Here is a 22,673-nt window from a genome sequence, read left to right as displayed (position 1 = left end):
CAATGATAGGTAACTTTACCCTTCTGAAAGGTAAAGCAGAATGGGTCACAGATAAATAATGTTTGAGGAGTCAAATGGAATAGAGAAACTCTGCAGTAACCTGCAGTAACCTCTGGTTAGTGGTTAAGTGTAGCTATGGATTATTCATTCTGAAATGTACACCATGAAGGCTCAAGTTAAGACTGCTTAGCTCTCCAGTATCAAGAGTCTATTGGAAGGAAGGGAGGGAGGGAGGGAGGGAGAGAGGAAATTAGTTTCAAGGCAATCTATGGGAATAAAGGGACCCAAGATATTTTATCACCACAAGGAAGCTAAGGAGTAATGCGGAGGGAGGGTGGGTAGGATGACCTAGATAATAAACAGAAAGGAGTATATAACCCCAGGAGCATTTGACAGTGAGAAGAAATCTCCTGGGGAATGTGAGGAAATACTACTTTGCCCTCCCATCCTCATCCTTCATCCCAAACATGGTCCACATTATTTACTCAGTTGCACATTCACTTAACAAGTATTACAGAAGCTGTGAGCGACGTAAGTCTAAATCAAGGCACTGAGTCCTCAATGAGCATCTTCCACGTGCCAGACCCCATGCTAGATGCTAGGGATGCAGGCATGAAGGAGATGTGGTTTCTGCCTTCAATAAGCTCCAGACTGAGAAGGTCTCAGACACGTGCAATTGCTACCGTTCTAGTTTTGTTGATGGGATTTGAGTGTCCTAAAGAATGAACTGAGAAGTCCCATTCAGACCAAAATTCACCTACAGCAGACCACCTAGACCTGTGCAAACGTTTTTGGTTTCCTCATGAAAGCTCTGCAGTGTACCATGTTTCTCTTTCTGCCTTGGGTCCCAGAGCAAAGTAGTACACTTAACTGCAATAAGCATCCCTGGGCTAGGTTTTCTCATACATTTAACTCTCCCAAAACTTATTTCAGGGCTCCGGTTCTCTTACCCTGATTTTAGTAGCTCTGTTAAGTATTATTTTTCTCTAAACCACCTCAAATTATTGCTGGAAGAGGGCAATTTATTTAAAAATTTATAAATGATCTTTTCTATTAGAAGAGGCCCAGATTGATCCAGGAACTCCAGAGATTCCAGTGGGTCTTATAGGGACAGGGAAGACCTAGAGATCCTGGGTCACTCGGAGCTGGGGACACAGGACACTCCAGGATGGGCCTCTGATCTGGGCTGGCTACAACTGGATCAATGAAGTACAAAGAGGAAACAGACATTCAGTAGCAGGTTCCCTGTACAATCAAATCCATGATCTTTTCATTTGATATCAGCTCTAGGACAGAACCCGAGGCTCACCTTCCCCCATGACACCTACCAGGGTAAGGGAGGGGCTCAAGGGGAGCCACACTGTCACCCCCAATCTCCTGTGGTGACCCAGCTTCAGTGACTGCCCTACTTACATCAACGGGTGCAGAACATCCTCTGAGGGGCAGGATGCTCAGGAACAGCTGGCCTCTGCTTCGCTTCAGTGATCGTAGCTTCTTTGCTTCAAGTCACAAGTCTCAGCACTTTCTAGAGCATTGAACCCTCGACTAGTTGTAGATCTCCCTTTACAGAGGGGGAAAAAACAGAAAGCAATGTTTTATTACAGACGTTTTCTTCATTCACGTTTTCTTTCCTGTTTGACATTTCTGCCCACCACTATCGAAGAGAAGCCTCCCCAGGACCCCTGGCACTGAAGGAATTTGACAAATCCTCAAAGAGTTTTTGTTTATGGGGGTTATGCTATTGATATTTATCAATTTAGAAATTAAAAAACTGAATTTTTAATTTATTACTTATTAATTCATTAAAATAATAATTCCATGTTAACACAAATAAGAATTTTTCATAAAAATTTTTCATAAAACATTTAGTGAGAAGACTGACATTGTTTTACATTTTTAAAAATCTCTTTGATATCTGGCTTAATCAAACAGCTTCTATCTGCTTCTGGATTCAATGTGTTGCAGTAATAGCACAAGTCATTTAACCTCTGGAAAATTCCACCATATACTTGTGGGAGAATGAGAGTGAAAAAAGCAAAAACATCCTAGTGTTATTATGAAAACAGTTTTTATCCTGTGGACCCCCTGAAAGGGTCTCAAGAACTCGCAGGGATCCCCCGAGTACACAGGAACCAGTGCTCCATACGGTCAAAAGAAGTCACGCTTCCACCTCGGACTATCAGTCCCCTTCCATAGATGCAGCTAGTTATCAGTTACCTGAGTAGTCTTCTAGAACTATCCTAAACATATGTAAAAATATATGGATGGATAGGATTTTTTTAATTTAAAAAAATCAAGTATTAGCATCCCATATATTTCACCTTGGGTTTTCTGTTATACATGTTGGGGGCAGTTGCATTTCAGCATATGTAGTTACATCATTCCTTTTCACAGGTCTATAGTATTCCACTCAATGGATACAAGGATATATACCTCTACATAGTGCCACAGGGTCCAAGTGGGTTACTGAACGGCTACCATAAGTTGCCAATTTCTTCAGTGAAGGATTTAGAACTTAATGCAAATAAAGTGGCCACATGGAGCAAGAATGAATGTCACATATATTAGTACAGCCTTCCTCTGACTTCTAGTTCCCTAACAAGGCATGCAGCTGAAGTCTTCAAACTTTGAGAAAATATCCCAACTTTGGCAATACTACTGTCCTTTTATACTTGGGGCTTACCTCAGTGTTCCAGAAAAACCTGTACTAATATCTCTGTGCCTGTTTGTACCAGAATGTTCACAAACATCAACCTCTTTTGAAACATACTATCATCAGCGCCACATCATCATGGGGGAAGAAAGCAGGATCAGGGTCCAAGGGTCCCCATACAGTATTTCTGAAAACTATTTCCCTGTGGTACTAAGGTTACAAAGGTTAGCCCTGTTAGATCACAATTTCCCTGACATAGAAAACCTGTCATCTGAAGGAAACCCTCACCTCATATGGCTAATTTGGTCTAATTACATTGCAGGCTTCAAATGCTAAAATGTACGCAGACTACCTGCGTTCATTTCCTCACTCTGAGATTTACTAGCTGTATAATCTTGGGAGTTACTTAGCTTCTACTTACTTGTAAAATGGAGATAATGATAACTATCTCACATAGTTATGAAGAAGAAGAATTGTAATTCTCTAGTAAATGTGCCTGCCACACAGTAGGTGCTCAATGCTCAGTAACTGCTAGCCCTCTCCCTTTATTGTTCCATGAGCAGAAATAATGTGTGAGACTGATCTGATGTCATGGACTGAGCTGGCTTTTCAGGGAACCCCAATAATCTAGTCTTTTAGGAAGTCTGGAGCTATAAGAGACTGGGACAAGAGAAGAGGATGGAGATTTTTTTTTCCTCTTGTGATATGTTTGTCATCTGTCTGATTCAAAATGAGAGACACAGGTCTGCTTTCCTCCTCACTAGGCCAGGAAAACTGGCACCAACATTTCCGGCATTTCTGTTTCAACTTTTCCATCTGTCTCTGAAATTATATAGGCCAGCGTGGTTTGCACTTTTAGGCCCACAGACTCTACAGAAAATCCATCAGGTTTGGAGGAACCCCTCAGGTGAGGATGAGCAGAGATTTACTTCTGAACAATTCCCAGGAGTAGAAGCAGCACTTACGATAATTACAGACAGAATCATTATGACCTCCATTTACAGATGAAGAAACTAAGGTCTGGAGACATTAGGTAAATTCCCCAAGGTAACACAGCTAACAAGGGCAGGGTGGGAACTCAAAACCAGGTTTGTCCTATTCCAAAGCTCAAATTTTTAACCACATCATCATATGATGCTCTAACTAGAAAGGAAACCAGTCCTGTCATGACATAGCAAGGCCTGCAGCTTCATGGAAATGGTCTCACAGAGGGAGAAATTATCCTTAACTGTAAGTTAAGGATTTACTAACCCAGTAGTGTAAAAAATCAAAATCAAAATTCTTCAGAAAATCATACCTCAACTAGATGCAAAGTAGAATGGCAGGACACCAAAACCAATATTTTATTAGTTTTGGATTTGTAGATTATCTTATTTTATTTGCATTTGATTAGATCAATTATTAAGATTAATAGGTTGTTTCAATTTATAGATTATTATTTTAAAAAATAGATTAATAATTTAATTTAGCCAATAGTATTTCTAGCTCCTAGTATACATCAAGTACTATAAGTGTTAAAGATGAAGAAAACATGTTCCTTGTCCTTGAAGAAGAAGATATAGTGGATATTATAAGATATAATAGATATAACTACTATATATAGTATATATATATATATACATAATATATATATTTGGGTTGGTGAAATAATAAGATAGAAAAGAATAAGATACTAAAAGAAGGAGAAATCAAGCCAGTGGAATGTTCAGGGAAGACTTGAAGGAGGGAGAAGGCATCATTTAAGTGGACTCTTGAAATATAACTGGGATTTTGTCAGAAAAAGTAAAAATAAAAGTCTAAGAAAAGGGAACAATTTGAATAGGCAAGTTATGGAATGAGGATATCAATAAATAGTTGCTGGAGGACAGGAAAAGCTCAGTAATTGAAGCTAGAGCTGGAAGATGGTTGAGGCTATGGACGCTGGCAAGAGGTGAGAACAGGCGACCCAGGAAAAGCTTTGGAAGAGGAATGACGGGGTGAGGGAGGCTCTATAAGGCTTAACCTGGCATGTGGGATGCTTTAGAGGAGAGAGAGGGGCAGAGTGACCAATGGGAGCCTGACCTAGAACAATGACATCAGGAAGGGAAAAGAAATAACGTGGAGGTATGATAATAATCAGGTGGCGAGGACTGGATCGCTCAGCGACTAGCTACAGCAGGGAAGAAGGAAGGAGTCAAGGAAGCCTGCGTTTCCAGCCTGCAAGTGACCAGGAGCACGTCACTACGTATTAACAAAACCTGGGAAAACTGGAAGAGGGATTGGTTCACAAAGGATGATTGTGAGTTTGGTTTTGAACATAAAGAATTTGGCTTCCTCTCAATGGAAACAGATTAATACATCGAGCAGAGGAGTAGAAATCTGAGTCTGGCCTTCAAGAGAGAGTTTGGTTCCATCAATAGATGAATGGATAAAGAATACACACACACACACACACACACACACACACACACACACACAATGGAATACTACTCGGCCATAAAAAGGAGAGAGTTTGGTGTTATGGATTCATATTTGAACATCAAGTCCATAAAAGCAATAATTAAAGTCTGAGAAGATGAGATGATCTGGGAAGAAGGAAAAGAAGAAAACTAAAGACAGAACCCTGGGGCCTATCTGCACAGACTGGTGGAAGAACGTCTCTGCTTCCCCTACTACCCTCTGGGTGAGACTCAAGACAACTTAAAAACAGTTCCTCCTCACAAAACATCAGCACCCCTGATCTAACCCAGCTCCCTCAGTTCACAGATAAAGAAGACTCAGGCCCAGACAGTTAACTGATTTATCCAAGGCCTCACAGCTGCTTATCAGCAAAACTGAGACTAGACAAATGAAGGGACTTGGGAATTAGTCTTGCCTTAGCAACTGGATACTTGCATGTGCACCGTATGACATGCTTGGATTCAGAGAAGCCTGAGAGCAAACCAGAAGCTTCACTTACCTCTGCTCCATCAGTTCAGCACTGTGACCCTGCCCAACCATATAATCAGCTCAGGGGTTCAAACCACATCTTACTCATCTTGTTGTCACTGTCCCTCTGCCCTCACTTTCCTTACCACTGTCTCCGCTACCGTCGTTATTACAGAGTAGAAAAATCAGATTATTTTCCTCTTCTGAATATGCACATGACCACAGACTTTCGGAGTTGAAAGAACTTAAGATTTCATCTAGTATTAGTATAGCCCCTGTGCAAACAGAGCCAGAGAAGTTCAATGACCAGATGACCAATTAGCAGTAGACCCCAGACTAAAATTCCAAACTCTTTTTTTCTTTCCATTACACTACCAACCTTTAGTGCAAGAGACTTATTTTTAAGACAATGTTTCGTGTCTTTAATTTCTTGAAATTATGCTATGTAGCCCTCTCCCCTCAAGATGCTTCTTTAAAAAACGAGCTCCATGGTCCAAAAAGTTTGTGGAGTGCTATAAGCTATACCTCTCTTGGACGGTCAAAATGCTTATTACCACATTAAAGACCTTGGGAAGTCCTTGCAGTAAAGAAACCTGCTCAATTCTCTAAGAATACTTCCCCAAAACTTATTTGGCCACAGAACTCTGGCCCTGGCCCTGGCCCTATCGTTCTCCATTTAAAAACCCACTGGTTTCCAAGGATTGTAATTTGGGAAGCACCACCTTTGCCCAGTTAGCAAGATTTCCTTTGTTAGGTCCCAAGAAGTGGTGCCAATACTGAGGTCCTCCCTGTGTGAACCGGGTGGGGTAGCAGTGAGAGACAGAGAAGGAAAGAGAAACAACAAAGAGCCCCAGTCTCATCCAGAGCCATCTGCCCTGCCAACATCAAAGGGCGAGACAGCTACTTGAGAAGTTTTGACTCAGGATCCTGGTTATAAGCTTAAGGCAGTTGAAGTGGAAATCATCTCCAACCTTGAATTCTTGTGGGAAAATGGGTTTCCAGGTTCTCAAACACTCCACATCAGCTAGCGTGCGGGTTTCACCCTGCCTCTAGCCCCACCATTAGTAGCAATACTCTCTCATCAGTGTCCTTCAAGTTACATCCACAGCGGCTCTAGCTTGTCCTTGCTCCTTCCACCACCCTGGTCGAAACCCTGTCACTTCACATCTGGAGGACTGACAGCAGCCTTTGGGTGAGTCTCCCCGACTTAACTCCTCCTCCCCTGCAACTTCCCTGACATGCTGCCGTCACATTAATCTTCTCAAAACAGCGCTGCACCTGCTTTAAGATAAAGGAAAATGTTCAAAACTCCACGACATCCACAGCTCTCCTTAATGTAATAAAACACATCTATACAAGGCTATTTCTCCATGCTCTCCAGTGCAAATTTCCACCACCCCAGGCTCACATCCTCACTGTTCAGAGCCAGCGGGTCATAAGCAGTCTGACTACCGAGCCTCTGTTCTTCCTGCTCTTTGCTTCCTGCCTGTCTAATTCCATCCAATTCTTACTCCACTTCCAGCATCCAGCTCAAGTCCCCTGACGATACAACCCCTTCCCTGCACTCCTGTGCTTGCAGACGCTCAGCAACTAGCCCCACGTTTCCTTTACCATTTCCTGAATTTTCTAACTGATAACAAACTCAGGAAATGACTGTGCCTTATGACAGTCAAGGCACTTAGTAAATGCTCAAAAAACAGAACAAAACAAACCTTTTGCTGCATAAAGGAATAAATCCTTTATTGACCTCGGAACAAAGAGTTAAGCAGAAAATTTCATGCCTACAAAACACTAGGAAAACGAACCCTTTTCTGCGCCTCAAAGGCATTTCTACCTTTTTAGTTCAATTGATCTTAGTTTTAGGAAAGGGGAAGAAGATTGATTTTACCCCATCCTGGGGCAGCTGGCGAGTTTTCATTCTTTTTTTTTACAGACAGAGCTGTGCTTTCTTGCTCCTTCTCACAGTTTCCCTGCAGTGCTTGGCCTCCAGGAGACAGCCTAGACTGAGTACATTAAGTGATATTTAAACATGTATCTCTAAATTCTCCACGGGTCTAGCCAAAAGAATGTTTTTTCCAAGAACATATCCTCTACTGACAATTGTTCCTTCCTTCATTCATTCTTTGAACTATTTGACAAACATTTACTGAGGGAATCCTTGAGCTACAAGGGTGGATAAAAACCAATCATGGTCCTCGAGGCACCCACAGTCAAATGCAGTTTTACTGTAAATGCAGGCAGAGGAACACCTGCAACAGAATCACCCAAGGGAGGTTGTTAAAAAGACACAGGCTCTCTGGTAGACAGAAAATTTCTAATTTAACCAAGTCTGAGATGGAGCCTGGGATCTGCATTTTTGTTTGTTTGTTTGTTTTTTGCGGTACATGGGCCTCTCACTGCTGTGGCCTCTCCTGTCGCAGAGCACAGGCTCCCGACGCACAGGCCCAGCGGCCGTGGCCCACGGGCACAGCCGCTCCGTGGCATGTGGGATCCTCCCGGACCAGGGCACGAACCCGCGTCCCCTGCATCGGCAGGCGGACTCTCAACCACCGCGCCACCGGGGAAGTCCTGGGATCTGCATTTTTAAAAAGAACTCCAGGTGATTCTGATGTATACTGAAGTTTGAGACTCACTGGTTCCATGGAAGGACGGGCATATAAGAAGAAGATTATAAAACAGTGGCGCCTACTTGCAAAAAAAGATATCCACAGGTATGACACAGGCTCAAGGAGAGTAACGAAGCAGTGGTAAAGAGTTAGGTGTTGCGGTGAGAAAGACCTAGGTTCCAATTCTTATTCTGCTACTTATTCACTATGCAAGTGAACCTCTCTTAGTGTTATGTGTTCTCATATATAACATAAGAAAAATATCCACTTCACGCAATTATTATAGGGTTTCAATGAGATCAAGTACATAAAGTGCTTAACATAAATCTTGGTACACAATAAGCACTCATCACTACGTTGTCATGATAGGTTTTATTATATATATAAATTTACAAATGGATGTTTTTTCTTTTTTTTTTTTTTTTTTTTGGCTTACAGGATCTTAGTTCCCTTGACCAGGGATTGAACCCAGGCCCCAGCAGTGAAAGCTCTGAGTCCTAACCACTGAACCACCAGGGAATTCCCTAGACATTTCTGATTATTAATGAAATTTAAAGAAACAAGGGCAGGTCAGAAAGGTTTTCCTGAAAAACATAGTAGCTTGAATTTAGTTTTAAAACAGAGTATCTCCAAGTGTAAATGTATTCTTTCAGTCCTCAACATTTCTAGAATGTTTTAAAGTTTATACCTTTGATTCTATAATTTGGAACTTTTCATACTAATGGTAACCAAGCACTGACCTGCGATTTCAGGGCCTGCCTTTTCTTTGTGTTTACAATCGTCCAAATGCCAAATGAAAGTCGGAGCAAGTCAAAGCTAGAAACAGAGGAAATGGGCCGTGGGAGAGTTGAGTCATTGGGTGGTACAGGGCAGTTTAATCTGCTCAGCCATTGTGGTCAGTGCCCCGTTCATGCTGCAAGCAGCTGTGTCATGCAGGCTCTGACTCTATATACCGAAGCCTATCAGTTTATAGGCAGAAACCTATAAGGCACAAACACACAAAGCACAGTGGTTCTGTCACTAATTCTATTAGTAATTAGATTGGATACCCATTGTGTAGGTACTTCATTATCACCCCCATGCTAACCTTATCTTCAAGTGAATAGACCATTTAACAAATTATCTAATGATACCAAGTTAAAACTAACATTTGACTATTGCCTACCAGCAGAGCTTTGGTTAAGTAAGTATGAGGTCTGATTCCCACCCCCTCAACGCATAACCCCTTAAGGCTATTAATAACTATCTGTTTAACTCACTCCAACAGGCATTTTCTGCATGAGTATTAATTGCTTAAACAACAGACCCAAATTAAATATAGACCAGGCCCTGGGGCCACATGTGTCCACTCTGTCTTTAACCTCCACACTAGTGGTTAGTTTCAACAAACCAAATCATCTCACGCATTAAAATAATGTTTTGTTGAGTTTATAACTATATTTGATGTCACTTATAAATCTGCTTTGGATTTATAGTTGCACAAGAACTAAAGCATAAGAGATGTTGTGATATTGTGATTTATAAGAAATATATAGTGTAACTGATTCACTTTGTTATAAAGCGGAAACTAACACACCATTGTAAAGCAATTATACTCCAATAAAGATGTTAAAAATAAATAAATAAATATCTGGTCATTCAGAGGACCAAAATATATTTCTCATATATATTTGGACTTCATCCACAGATACAGGCTCACAGAGCTCCCAAACCCCTTGGAATTTCCTAAGTGACAAGAGCCATAAAGGCCTTTTGTTAGGTTAATGAAGTGATTCTAGGACCCCACCTAAGGATGGGAGCTGGTTGCCAGGGAAACCAACCTTGTGATTAGAGGGTTGGAACTTTCAGTCCCGCTCCACTGAGCTCCAGGGAGTAGAGGGGCTGGAGGTTGAATCAATCGTCAAGGGCCAATGATTTAATCAGTCATGCCTGTGTAATGAGGCCTCCATAAAAACTCAAAAGGACAGGGTTCCGAGAGATTCCAAGTCGAAGAATACACGGAGATTTGGGGAGAATGGTGCCTAGTAAGGGCACAAAAGCTCCTCTCCCTTTCCCCATACCTTGCCCTATGCATCTCATCATCTGGCTGTCCCCGAGTTAAATCCTTTTATGATAAACCTGTCATCTAGCAAATAAAATGTTTCTCTGAGTTCTGTGAGCTGCTCTAGCAAATTAATCAAACCCAAGGAGGGGGTCTTGGGAGTCTCTGATTTGTAGCCAGTCGATCAGAAGCACAGGTATAGCAGCCTGAGCCTGCAAATGGCCTCTGAACGGAGATGTAGTAAAGGGGTGGGGGCAGTCTCGTAGGACTGAACCCTTAACCTGGGGAATCTGATGCTATCTCTGGGTAGTGTCAGAATTCATTTGAATTGTAGGACACCCAGGTGGTGTCCAGAGAACTGTTCGGTGTTGTGTGGGAACACCCACACACCCACACACACACACAACACGCATGTGGAAATTGGGTCCAGGAACCTCATTTAAGTGTATACCTAGCTTTATGTTTGTACATGTTTTAATAGTGTCCAAACGATCCATCATTCTAAGGAGCTGAAAAAATTTCCCTATAAAATTGGTCCATATATTGTTCAGGTTTGAGTAATACCCAATTAGATAATCCTAAGGGAAGTTTTTTAGAGCGCTGAGTCTATTCTGTCTCTCTTGAAAAAGGCTGTCCTGCCTTTTCACCAAGGGAAGCAGTAGAGAACCTGCTCATTTAGAAACCCATGACTAAAACCATCTCTACAAGATGTCAGTTTCCTACAGCCTCAGCAGCTGTCTATCTTCCCAGTGGACCCTCCATCAGCAGCAGCAAAGCTACTATGTTGGGGAGAGTGGGGGTGGGGAAGATAGTACTTCTTTGAATGTGGAACAGCAGTTACCTTACACTTAAGCCATTTACTTGGCCTTAAGAAGTGTGGTTGGTGATGGGGGGGAGATTATTGAGCTGTGATGAAAGGAAATGACATGGGCCTAAATATCCCAATGCTTTGTCACCACTCTCACCTAACCTTCCTTTATTCACGAGAAAGTATTTTAACACCCCATGATCAGTGGGGTGGGTATTTTTCCCCAATACCAATTACTGAATCATGCAGTGGTAACCATAATAACATCCTCATGGTAAGGATGGACTTGAACGTTTTTTGGTTTTTTTTTGCGGTACGCGGGCCTCTCACTGTTGTGGCCTCTCCCATTGTGGAGCACAGGCTCCAGACACGCAGGCTCAGCGGCCATGGCTCACAGGCCTAGCCGCTCCGCGGCATGTGGGATCTTCCCGGACCGGGGCACGAATCCGTGTCCCCTACATCGGCAGGCAGACTCTCAACCACTGCGCCACCAGGGAAGCCCTTGAACGTATTTTTGAAGAGCATCATAGTACTTTTCCCAGTAGCTCTGAGGAATGGTGACTGAGTACATTTAGGAACAAGTTGTGGATGACAATAGCTTCTGTTCCTACAAAGGGCTGGATTCAGACCTTTAGAGGCTCCAAGCGCTGAAAATATTATAGCAACTTCCCCATTCCACCTCACCAAGTACTTTGTTATGAAAAATAATGCTAAATGTAGCATTAACTATAAGAATATTCAGTAAAGTTCCTATTTTTTTATTATGACTGTTTCAATAACTTTTTTGGAACACCAATTTCAATTTATTTCCAAAAGAAATTGGAGGTGTCCCTGCTAGTGCCTTAAACACCTTCGTGTAAAGCAACATTGTAAGTGAATTCAGGGTCCTTACTTGCATCATTTCACTTGAAACCAAGGCTCATTTGTTGCATCCAGTCTGCTAACAAATATGCAGCCATTTTTTATGTGTCACACTCTTTTCTTCCTATTTAACTGCCCAAGAACTTCTTCACCAGACTTCTCTTTGCCCTAATCTACCCAACTCAAGTAAGGACTTAGATCTAAAAAATTGGAAATTCATTTCAATATCCGTACTACTTAGTAAATTAGGGCTGGAAATTAGAACTTCTGCCCTATTTAAAGCAATGCTCCTTTTTTTTCTTCCAGATTACTTATGCCCAACGCAAGAAGGTACTTGTAGGATCATCAGGAAATGCAGTCACTGAAGTTTACATATATATATGGGATAACATTAGACAGCCTGAGGTCTTTGACAGAATATGTTTTGTAAATGTTGGCAATACTTGATCAGTTGGAAAATGAAAGTGAGCACCCGGGAGCCTAGAAGGGGAACTTCCTACAGCTAAGCAAAAGGCACAGCACAGCCTCCTTTTTATAGAGGGTGTGGGGTGCCTGTGGATCTAGGAGAGGGCAAGAAGTTAGCACCCTAAGTCATGAAAATGAAAGATGTAAGTAAACATCACAGTTGTGAAGGAGAAATAATGGGAAGAGCTTCAATCAACTTTTACCCTGCAAAGGCCAAGTCCGACACCAAAAATACAGCAAAAGGATTAGAAAGTAACTTTTCACACTCCCTCGAGGGATCCACGTAAGTCTAGAATTTACATCCTAGCTTGACATCGAAGCTTGACACCCCTTTGCTAATGAATGACTGAACAAAAGGCTTAGAAAAATCTTTACCTCCAAACATGATATTAAGCAGCAGTTAATTTACTCTTTACATCACACTAAATGATCAAATGAGAATTTTTTTTTTTAATGAAAGTGGTCTCAGGGAAGAGAGACCACTCAGTGTGAGAGGGAAGAGTGAAAGGTAAGCACTTCTATTATCAGAGGTCTGGACACACCTATAAGGAAAGAAGCATGACGAGGAGAAAGACACCAGCTCTGCCCATGGTCAAACCAGGAAAAACCAAATCTGCTGCTGTATCCTAAAACCTAGAATGACAATCATCACCCTCTGGGAATAACCATTTTCTATTTACTGCTTAAAGAAAAATAGCCCTGTATGCATTTTATACCCAGTACACACCAAGTATTCATATGTGAGCTTATCTATTCCTCCACATTTGTACTCATGAAGACATGACTGCCTGCAATTTTCACAACTAAAAATAGCACGATCTGAACCCAGTGCTTCTGATAGCAAACCTAGTGCTTACACCATCTCTCCATGACCTGGCTCTCTTGAGATTCCAATCTTACAGAATAACCAAGTAATAGAAAATATTTGAGCCCTGTTAAATCCACAAAAAGTATAGTATGTGAGGCTTCAATTACTCCCCTCTAAGAATTTTTCTGGCAACAAGTAATTACTATGCGAGGCATGTAATAAGTCTCTAACATACTATATCTTGAGAACTCAGTAAATATTTATGGGTTATGTTCTAAGATGAGTTATAGAGATCGCCTAAGACATGACCTTTACTAGACTAGGTGATACTGACCAAAAGAACTAGGGATTCCAAGAAGTAAGATCTGAGTTGGCCAGAGGGTCGGAAACTTAAGCTAACCTTTAAGGAACGGTGGTATTTGGCTAACATGAGAGGAGAGAGGAGAATACTTACAGTATGGGGCGGGGCGGGGGGGGCGGTAGTGAAAACTGAAGTGGAGACAAATGATTCAACACTTAACTATGAAAGTGAATATGGGGGTATGGGTGCTGGTATAGGCAGTGATTAGCATAATTGAACTGGAAAATGTAAAAATTTTATATTGCCCTTTACAGATGAGAAAATTGAAGTGCAATTAGGTTAAAAAATATAGTTGCACAAAGTTCAACTGCTAGTAGGTGGCAAAGTTAAAATTTAAATCTCACCCTGTTAACTCCTGGCCCATCACTCTTTCCACCATACCATGATTTTAAGTGAGAATGTTTGTATGTGGCATTAGTTAAAACAATTTCAATGAATATTCTTTCAAGTGATAAGTTATTCTAATTTGAATGATGTGACTAAGAGATTTCCCAAATATCTGCTATTAACCTGTTGAATTAGTCTTTCTCGATAATTTTAAGTTTCTGCTTCCATTAGATTAAATAATATTATTAAAGTTTAGGATAAACTGGCAATCCTTAACTGAAAAACAAAATTAATAATTAGGAGTCTATTATATAACTATATTACAAGGTCTGACATCAAGTAAGAAAGAAATAGCCAGGATAAAATCAGAGTTTTGGGAATTTGGGACTTTTTTTAGAGCAGTTTTCAGTGCACAGAAAAATTGAGCAGAAAGTAGAGAGTTCACATATATCTCCACACGTACACTCACAACCTCCCCCAATAGCAACATCCCTCACCACAGTGGTACATGCGTTACAACTGATGAACTTACACCGACACATTATTATCACCCAACGTCCATAGTTTACATGAGGGTTCACTCTTGGTATTATACATTCTATGGATTTGGAAAATTTTATGGCAGGTATCCACCACCAACAGAATAGCTTCATTGCCCTAAAAACCCGCTGTGCTCTGCCTATTCATCCCCACCTCCCCTGTAGCCTCTTGCAACCACTAATCTTTCTACTGTCTCCATAGTTTTGCCTTTTCCAGAATGTCATATAGTTAGAATCATATAGTATGTAGCCTTTACAGATGGGCTTCTTTCACTTAGCAATGTGCATTTAAGGTTCCTTCTTGTCTTTTCATGACTTAATAGCTAATTTCTTTTTAGTGCTAAATAATACTCCATTGTCTGGATGTACCACAGTTTATTTACCCATTCACCTACTGAAGGACATCTTCGTTGCTTCCAGGTCTTGAAGTTATGAGTAAAACTGCTATAAACATCTGTATGTAGGTTTCTGTGGGAACGTAAGTTGTCAATTTGTTTGGGTAAATACCAAGAAGCACGATTTCTTGATCATGCATAAGAATATGCTGAGTTCTATAAAAAACCGCCAAACTATCTTTCAAAGTGGCTGTACAATTTTGCATTTCCACCAGCAATGAATGAGAGTCATTACTGCTCTATATCAGCACCAGCATTTGGTATAGTCAGTGTTCTGGATTTTGACCATTCTAACAGGTAGGTAGTAGTAATTCATTGTTGTTTTAATTTGAAATTCCCAAATGACATATAATGTTGAACATTGTTTCATGTTTACTTGCCACCTGTATATCTTCTTTGGTGAGCTGTCTGTTCAGATCTTTTGCCCAGTTTTTAATCAAGCTATTCATTTTCTTACTGTTGAATTTTAAGAGTTCCTTATATATTTTGGGTGACAGTCCTCTATTGGATGTGTCTTTTGCAAATATTTTCTCCCAGTCTATGGCTTGTAGTCTCATTGTCTTGATACTAGTTTTCACAGAGCAAAACTTTTTAATTTTAACATAGTCCACTTTATCAATTTTTTATTTCAAGGATTGTGCGTTTGGTGTTGAAAAGTCATCACCATACCCAAGGCCACCTAGGCTTTCTCCTATGTTATCTTCTAGGAGTTTCCTGATTTTGCATTTTACATTTAGGCCCATGATCTATTTTGAGGTCATTCTTGTGAAGAATGTAAGGTCTGAGTCTAGATTTGTGTTTTTTTGCATGTGGATGTCCAGTTATTCCAGCACCATTTGGTGAAAAAGACTATCTTTGCTCCATTGTATTGCCTTTGCTTCTTTGACAGAGATCAGTTGACTATATTTACGTAGATCTATTTCTGGGCTCTGTATTCTGTTCTGTTGATCTATTTATCTATTCTTTCAGCAATACCACACTGTCTTAATTACTGTAACTTTACAGTAGTCTTAAAATCAAGTAATTTCTGTCCTCTGACTTTGTTCTTCTCCTCCAATATTGTGTTGGCTCTTCTGGGTCTTTTGCCTCTCCATATAAACTTTAGAATCAGTTTGTCAGTATTCACAAGATAACTTGCTAGGATTTTGGGGGGGATTAGGATTTATTTTTAATTTCCTTTGATATTATTTTAACATTGTTATCTCAATTTTAAAAATCTATATAGTGTACACATTCTAGAATTAGAACTACATCTGTCTGAGGAACCATTAGCTACTCTTGAGTGAATTTAACTCCCACTACTCTCTCCTCTAGATCAACTTGTTCCCCCGAATCTCAAGAGAGTACATCCTAAAGGACAAGCCCCAACAGCCTTTGTAAACTTCACCACTCGTCTAAGTTTTATATGCTTCTGGGAAGTTACAGTCCTGCACGGCATGTTGTTGGTATAGCTCGCATGAGCACTTCCAAGGCAACCTTGCGCACAGTAAATTTTGCTGGATTAGCTATCTATGAAATGCGTTCAAAAGGGCATCCCCACCTACCATCTTCATAGGCACAGTGCTTTCCCCTTTACAAAGCTTCTGACACATTACCTTCTCTGAACATAAAAAAAGGATATAAAAGTACATGAGGGGGCTTCCCTGGTGGCGCAGTGGTTGAGAGTCCACCTGCCGATGCAGGGGACGCGGGTTCATGCCCCGGTCTGGGAAGATCCCACATGCCGCGGAGCGGCTGGGCCCGTGAGCCGTGGCCGCGGAGCCTGCGCGTCCGGAGCCTGTGCTCCGCAACGGGAGAGGCCGCAATGGTGAGAGGCCCACGTACCGCAAAAAAATTTAAAAAGTATATGAGGGAAACAGATGAGGAAATTGAGGACCACTGAAGGTAAAAGACTTCTTTGAGGTAAAAAATCTAGAAAATGATGGTGCTGAGACCAAAACTTACTGCATATTCTCCTCACTACTTTTGCACACAAGGTTCTATTCTTATAAACCCACACCACGTAGCACACAGCATTAACCTCTGACCAGCAGGTACAAGGGACTCCTCAAACATTTCTTTGGGGTCTCGCTAGGCACAGAATACAAGCCACAAGACAGTTGAATGAGTGAATCCATTATAGACAATGCCAATCTCCTGGAGAAGCCTAGCTGAACCCAGGAGTTTCAAAGTAAGTCTAAACACCATTTAAAACCCTTCTGCCTTTTCATTGCTCTTCCAGGCCTCAGTGATACTTGGGCTGGCTCAAACCTAACCTTTCTCGGTGCTTAGAGACCAAAGTGAGATTCCATTTAATAAGTATACAACTTGTCAAAGGCTGGGATCCCCATTGCTTGGAGAATTACAGAACTTGGAAACATCAAATAGTTCCATGCACAACAGGAAGGACAGAAAGCAAAAATAAGAAAGAAAATCAAAATAAGAAGAGAATTATTTTCAGCCAAATCATATCTGAATAACATAGGCTCAATCATAACAGGTCCAAATGCATGCAAATAAAATTTAAAGAGATGGAGAAAGTTTAGAGAGACCATCACTTTAGCCATTAGGTGATTGGTGTTTTGATGAATATCCCCAGGCAGGCATCTGGACATCTCAGTTCCTTTATTAAGCTATTGTTATTAGAAAATGTTAAGCAGAGTACCTTACACTAGGAAGCAGTCAATAAATCCTTGCTAAATAGAATTAAGCCAAGTAAAATAAAATTGAATTGCCAAGGGATTCCAGAACAATCAGGGAGAGAAACAGGTTAGGAACTACTGAAAAAAGTAGCCAGATGGGGAAAAGGGGCAGAGACTTGGGCATTAGGAGTAGGAGAGGAAAAGAATGGTGAACATAAGTCAAGACCAATTTTCCCCCAGTGGTCCCTCCATCTTGGAGGCCTTGGTGGGACGAGCTAGTTGCTGGATGACTTCTACAGAAGCACAAAACCTGTATTTCTCTTTTGTTAACTCATCTGTCCCTTTCCTGAATGCATTTCGCATTTAGTTACAACAGCAGTAGCAATTGTGACCCATACTGTTTCATACTGCCCACTAAATCTCTCCATTATAATAGGATTATCTTGTCTAATATATAATATATAGTATCCCTTCTTCCCTACCTGCCCCAAAGTGCCAACTCCTTTTTTTCTTCTGGTGTTGTACGGACCCCTAGCCAAGTAATCCACTCTTGTGTTTAGCTCCCCTGTAAATACAGCATTATGCACAAGTGTGTTTTGAGCATTAAGAGAAAGGTTGGATAAAAGTGAGGTGGGAATGGATGAGGGAGTGGAGGCAAGGAGATGAACGGACAGCTGTCTTTTCAAATCAAAGAGGGCAAATTTCCAACAGATCGCATCCATGATCAAACCAAAGTGTTCAAATGAAAGGGATCAATCCAAGATAACAATCTCGATGGTTCACACATGATAGGCTTTTAAACCACAAAGCATTGAAGATTCCACCGGAAGAAGAAAGAGAAGTGACACTGAGTGAGCATTCACTTACTCAGAGCATCTGCTACGTATGAGGCTCTGTGTTGGCCTCTTTGCATATCTAATGGCCCCTATTTCATATACCAAACCTATGAGGTAAGAAAAATGAGACTTGGAGGGGTTCAAGATCTCGTCCAAGGTTACACGGCTAGTAAGTGGTGGCAAAGCCAGAATTTAAACCCATATCCTTTTCACTGCAAAAGTACTTTGAGGAGCATTATTTGTAGAAGGGGATTTTGGTGGGTGAACATTGCTGCCTGGAAGAATGTTTTTGGACTAAGGATATGGAAAAATAGCTGGGCTGGTGCTATGTGGCTGAACATCTGTGCCAAATTATTAATAAAAGCAATCATCATCAACTTCATTTATTAACTACATGCCAAACATTATGCTATGTACTCACAAGAGGTATCTGTAATACCTATTAGATGGGAATTATGATCCTTATTTTACAGAGTAGGAAACTGAGAGAGTTGAAGCGGCTTGCCCGAGGTCACACAGCCAGTGCGTATAGAGCTGGGAGTGGAAATCAGGTCTGACTTCACATCAGAAAGAGGCTGAGGCCTGGGCAAGTGTCCAGGGAAAAGGCAGGTGTTAAGGGGAAGAGGCAGGTTGTGGACACCATGAGGTGGTCCTGACCAAGATCAAAGAAGCCAGCTAGAGGAGGGAGGCACTGACCGTTAAATTCCTTACAGAACAGGGGTGGGGTTGTCCTACAAAGGGCGCCCTTACTCCCCACTGAGGAATGGCTGAGGCAACAAACTTGAAGATTCATCAGCAGAGGTTCAGGTTGGAATCACATGGGGAACACTTCAAAATACTGAAGTGCATTCACTTCAACCCCTACCCTCAGATACTCTAATTTAATTGATCCTTAAGGTCTACCCGAGCTTCCTGACGTAGTGGTGAGCAGCCCTCATTGTGGACGGTTGCTGACTTCAGAGAAGCTCTGGGAGGCCTGGGGATGTAGGACACATGTCTGGACTGAGTAGTCAGTGTTAGGAGAGGGTCCACTCATACCTTGCGCGGCTTCAAACAGGGCAAGGGGTGTAAAGAATCCAGCGTGTCTGAGTTGTGGGCAGGTCACCGTTTATGTCAGCTGGCGCGTGACATCAGCAGGTCTGTGGAGGTCCGTTTTCAGAGGGGCGTTAGCTTTCTGAATGCCTGTGAGATGTGCGTTTGAGGTGAGGGTGATGTAAAGCGCCTGAAAGTGGACCTTACAAAGAAACTTGGGAGGAAGTGCCTGAGAGTTAATGCTAATTTAAAATGGTGTGACATTAATATAAGGGGGGAACCTCTAATTTTTTAGTGTGTCTATTAAAAGTGTAATCATATGGAAAGGTCTGAACTAGATTTGTTGCATATGATAGATAGTTCATATGACAAAGTCGGGGATGTGACTATATAAGAAGGGAAGAAAACAGTGAGTTAACAGAGAGGCGAGGGGAGAGTGAGGAGGTGATGAGACTCCTTTGGACGACACTCCCACTCTGTGCTTGGACATCGTCTAGGAAAAACTCACTTTTTTCCCCTACTAACACACTCACTGCCTGGAGCTAGTGCAGACCCCACAGGCTAAGGGCTCGGACCCACAAGACCGTCCCTGCAGCACAGACACCAATTACGAGTAGTAGGTCCCCAAGTTACCCACAACTTCTTTCCAACTTGGCTACAAATCAGAGGTTCTCAGGACCCCTCCCCTACTCCCAGCCTTGGATTCAATCACTTGCTAGACCAGCTCACAAAACTCAGGGAAACACTTATGTGTACTAGTTTATTATATAATAAAGGATACAGATAAACAGCCAGACAAAGAGATATATAAAGTCTGGAAGGGTCCCCAGCGTAGGATCTTCTGTCCCTGTGGAGTTGGGGTGCACTAGTTTCCCAACACATGGATGTGTTCACCAACCCAGAAGCTCCTCCAACTTGATACTTTGGGGATTTCCATCATGTAGGCATGATTAATCATCAGCTCAGTCTCCAGCCCTGCCTCCCTGCCTGGAAGGAAGAGGTGGGGCTGAAAATTCCTAGCTTCTAAGCATGGCTTGGTCTTTCTGGGGACAAAGCCCCCATTCAGGAGCCCACCCAAAATCACCTCATTAGAACAAAAGACACTCCTCTCACCCAGGAAATTCCAAGGGACTTAAGAGCTCTATGTCAGGAATGGGACTCAGAGACCAAATATTAGAACAAAAGATGCTCTAGGGCTCTTATCACTTAGGAAACTACAGGAGTTTCAGGAGCTCTGTGCCAGGAGCCAGGGGAAGAGACCGATATGTATTTTTTGCATATGTCACAGACGTGGATACTGTTGGAGTCACAACTCGTGGATTCTAAGTAAAAGAATCTGGAAACGCCTTCCCTACTTCCCTTACCTTTAGTGTTCATAAAGCAAACAGATCTTAAGCAGAAGCAGAGGCAGGGGCCTCCCCACCCCCTGCTGGGCCTCCAACCCCACCCCCAGGAGCAGCTGCATTCCTTCTGATGACAGGCACAGAGGAGGGAACATGAGGAAGATCCAGGGTCAGGGATCTACCCTCAACTAGATACGAAGCTCCTCGAAAGCCATCTCCTTTGAGGAGAGACTTGTGGACTGATCTTAACTAAACCTTTCTCGTTCAGAGACCGCACAGACCCAGGCAAGGGAAGCTTGAACACCATGGTGTCCTTCAGCTTCCACTGAGCTCACCGGGTGAGGAAGCATGGCCAAGCCAGGCACCAGAGGAAAGTTTCAGATAGAAAACCTGGGAATAGGGCTTCCCTGGTGGCGCAGTGGTTGAGAGCCTGCCTGCCAATGCAGGGGACACGGGTTCGAGCCCTGGTCTGGGAGGATCCCACATGCTGCAGAGCAACTAGGCCTGTGAGCCACAACTACTGAGCCTGCGCGCCTGGAGCCTGTGCTCCGCAACAAGAGAGGCCGCGATAGTGAGAGGCCCGCACACTGCAATGAAGAGTGGCCCTCGCTTGCCACAACTAGAGAAAGCCCTCGCACAGAAACGAAGACCTAACACAGCCATAAATAAATAAATAAATAAATAAATAATTAAAAAAGAAAACCTGGGAATATTCCCTGGGAGGAGGGATTGCTTCCACTCAAAAGAGATGGGCACTAAGACCAAGGCCACCCATTCCAGGGTTTCACACACAGCCCAATGCAGCCACCCTCACGCCAGCAGCAGCACCACCTGCATGACCCAGCATGGCAGAGGCTGCCTCACATTTTGTTCCAGTGTTCAGGTGTCACTGTCACAAGAACTGGTATGGGAAAGGCCTTCACAGCCTTCAGAACGCGTTCACATCCAATGTCTCTTGAAACAATAATACTGGGGACTTCCCTGGTGGCACAGTGGTTAAGAATCCACCTGCCAATGCAGGGGACACGGGTTCAAGCCCTGGTCCGGGAAGATCCCACACGCCGGGGAGCAGCTAAGCCCGTGCTCCACAACTCCTGAGCCTGCGCTCTAGAGCCCATGAGCCACAACTACTGAGCCCACGTGCCACAACTACTGAAGCCCACGCGCCTAGAGCCCGTGCTCCACAACAAGAGAAGCCACCGCAACGAGAAGCCCGTGCACCGCAACAAAGAGTAGCCCCTGCTCGCCGCAACTAGAGAAAGCCCGCGCACACCAACGAAGACCCAACGCAGCCAATGAATAAATAAATAAATAAAATTCTTAAAAACAACAACAACAACAATAATACTGAAAGTATCGCTATTTTTACCGTGTAATAAATACAGAGGCCTACGTGCAGGAAGGTAAAGCAACTTTGCCAAATAATAAAAGGTAGAGCCAGAACTTGAACTTGGGTTCGGAATCTAAATCGCAGGCTCTTTGCAGAACAAAGGTAAGTATATACCAAACACCCAGAATTAATGCAGAGAGCTGCCCACCCGCAGCCCCTTTCCGGTATCCAGATAAATACCCATCCAAGTGCGGAAGTGGCCTTCAAGAGAGGATCTGCACTGCTCCCCTAGCCTGACACCTTCACCTCCTAGTCACCAGTCACCGAGGGAAACGTGGAACTTGACTCGGAAAGTAGTCAAACGTGTGTGTGGAGTGGGGGAGGGCAGTGTTATTGCAGAGTGATTCAGAGCACAGAGTTTAGAGTCAGACATGCATGAGTCTCAACCTTACTAGCTGTACTTCCTTAAGCAAATCATTCTTCTTCTCTAAGCTTTAATGCCCGTATTCATAAAATAGGAATAATGCCTCAGGAACTCTGAGGATTCAATCAAATTATGTACGTAGGGCTCTGAGCATGGAGCCTGGTGCAGAGCAAGCACTTAGCTTTTCTTATTTTACACACAGACACAAAACTAAATATGACCATAGATACCACCTGCTGATGAACCGCCATTAGCATGCTCTCTTGCTGATAACTAACGTCCTTGTGGGGACTTGTTAATTAAACTGCCTCTATCG

The 22,673-nt window shown here is 42.5% G+C and overlaps 1 protein-coding gene across 2 annotated transcripts in view; it reads right to left on the bottom strand.

The window, feature by feature from the left end:
- The window catches only part of DDR2 (discoidin domain receptor tyrosine kinase 2), a 162,055-nt gene that overhangs the window by 137,600 nt on the left and 1,782 nt on the right, over positions 1–22,673 (bottom strand). For both annotated transcript variants that reach the window (XM_027099198.1, XM_027099197.1), the window contains exon 2: positions 1,414–1,561. The gene's annotated coding sequence lies outside the window, so the exon portion shown is untranslated. The remainder of the gene's footprint in view (positions 1–1,413; positions 1,562–22,673) is intronic.

The sequence above is a fragment of the Aethalodelphis obliquidens genome, unplaced genomic scaffold (assembly GCF_003676395.1).
Source record: "Aethalodelphis obliquidens isolate GAN/ISIS:26980383/991018 unplaced genomic scaffold, ASM367639v1 scaffold130, whole genome shotgun sequence".
NCBI lineage: Eukaryota > Metazoa > Chordata > Mammalia > Artiodactyla > Delphinidae > Aethalodelphis > Aethalodelphis obliquidens.
The sequence above is the reverse complement of the archived record's forward strand: the minus strand, read 5'-3'. Positions and strand labels throughout refer to the sequence as shown.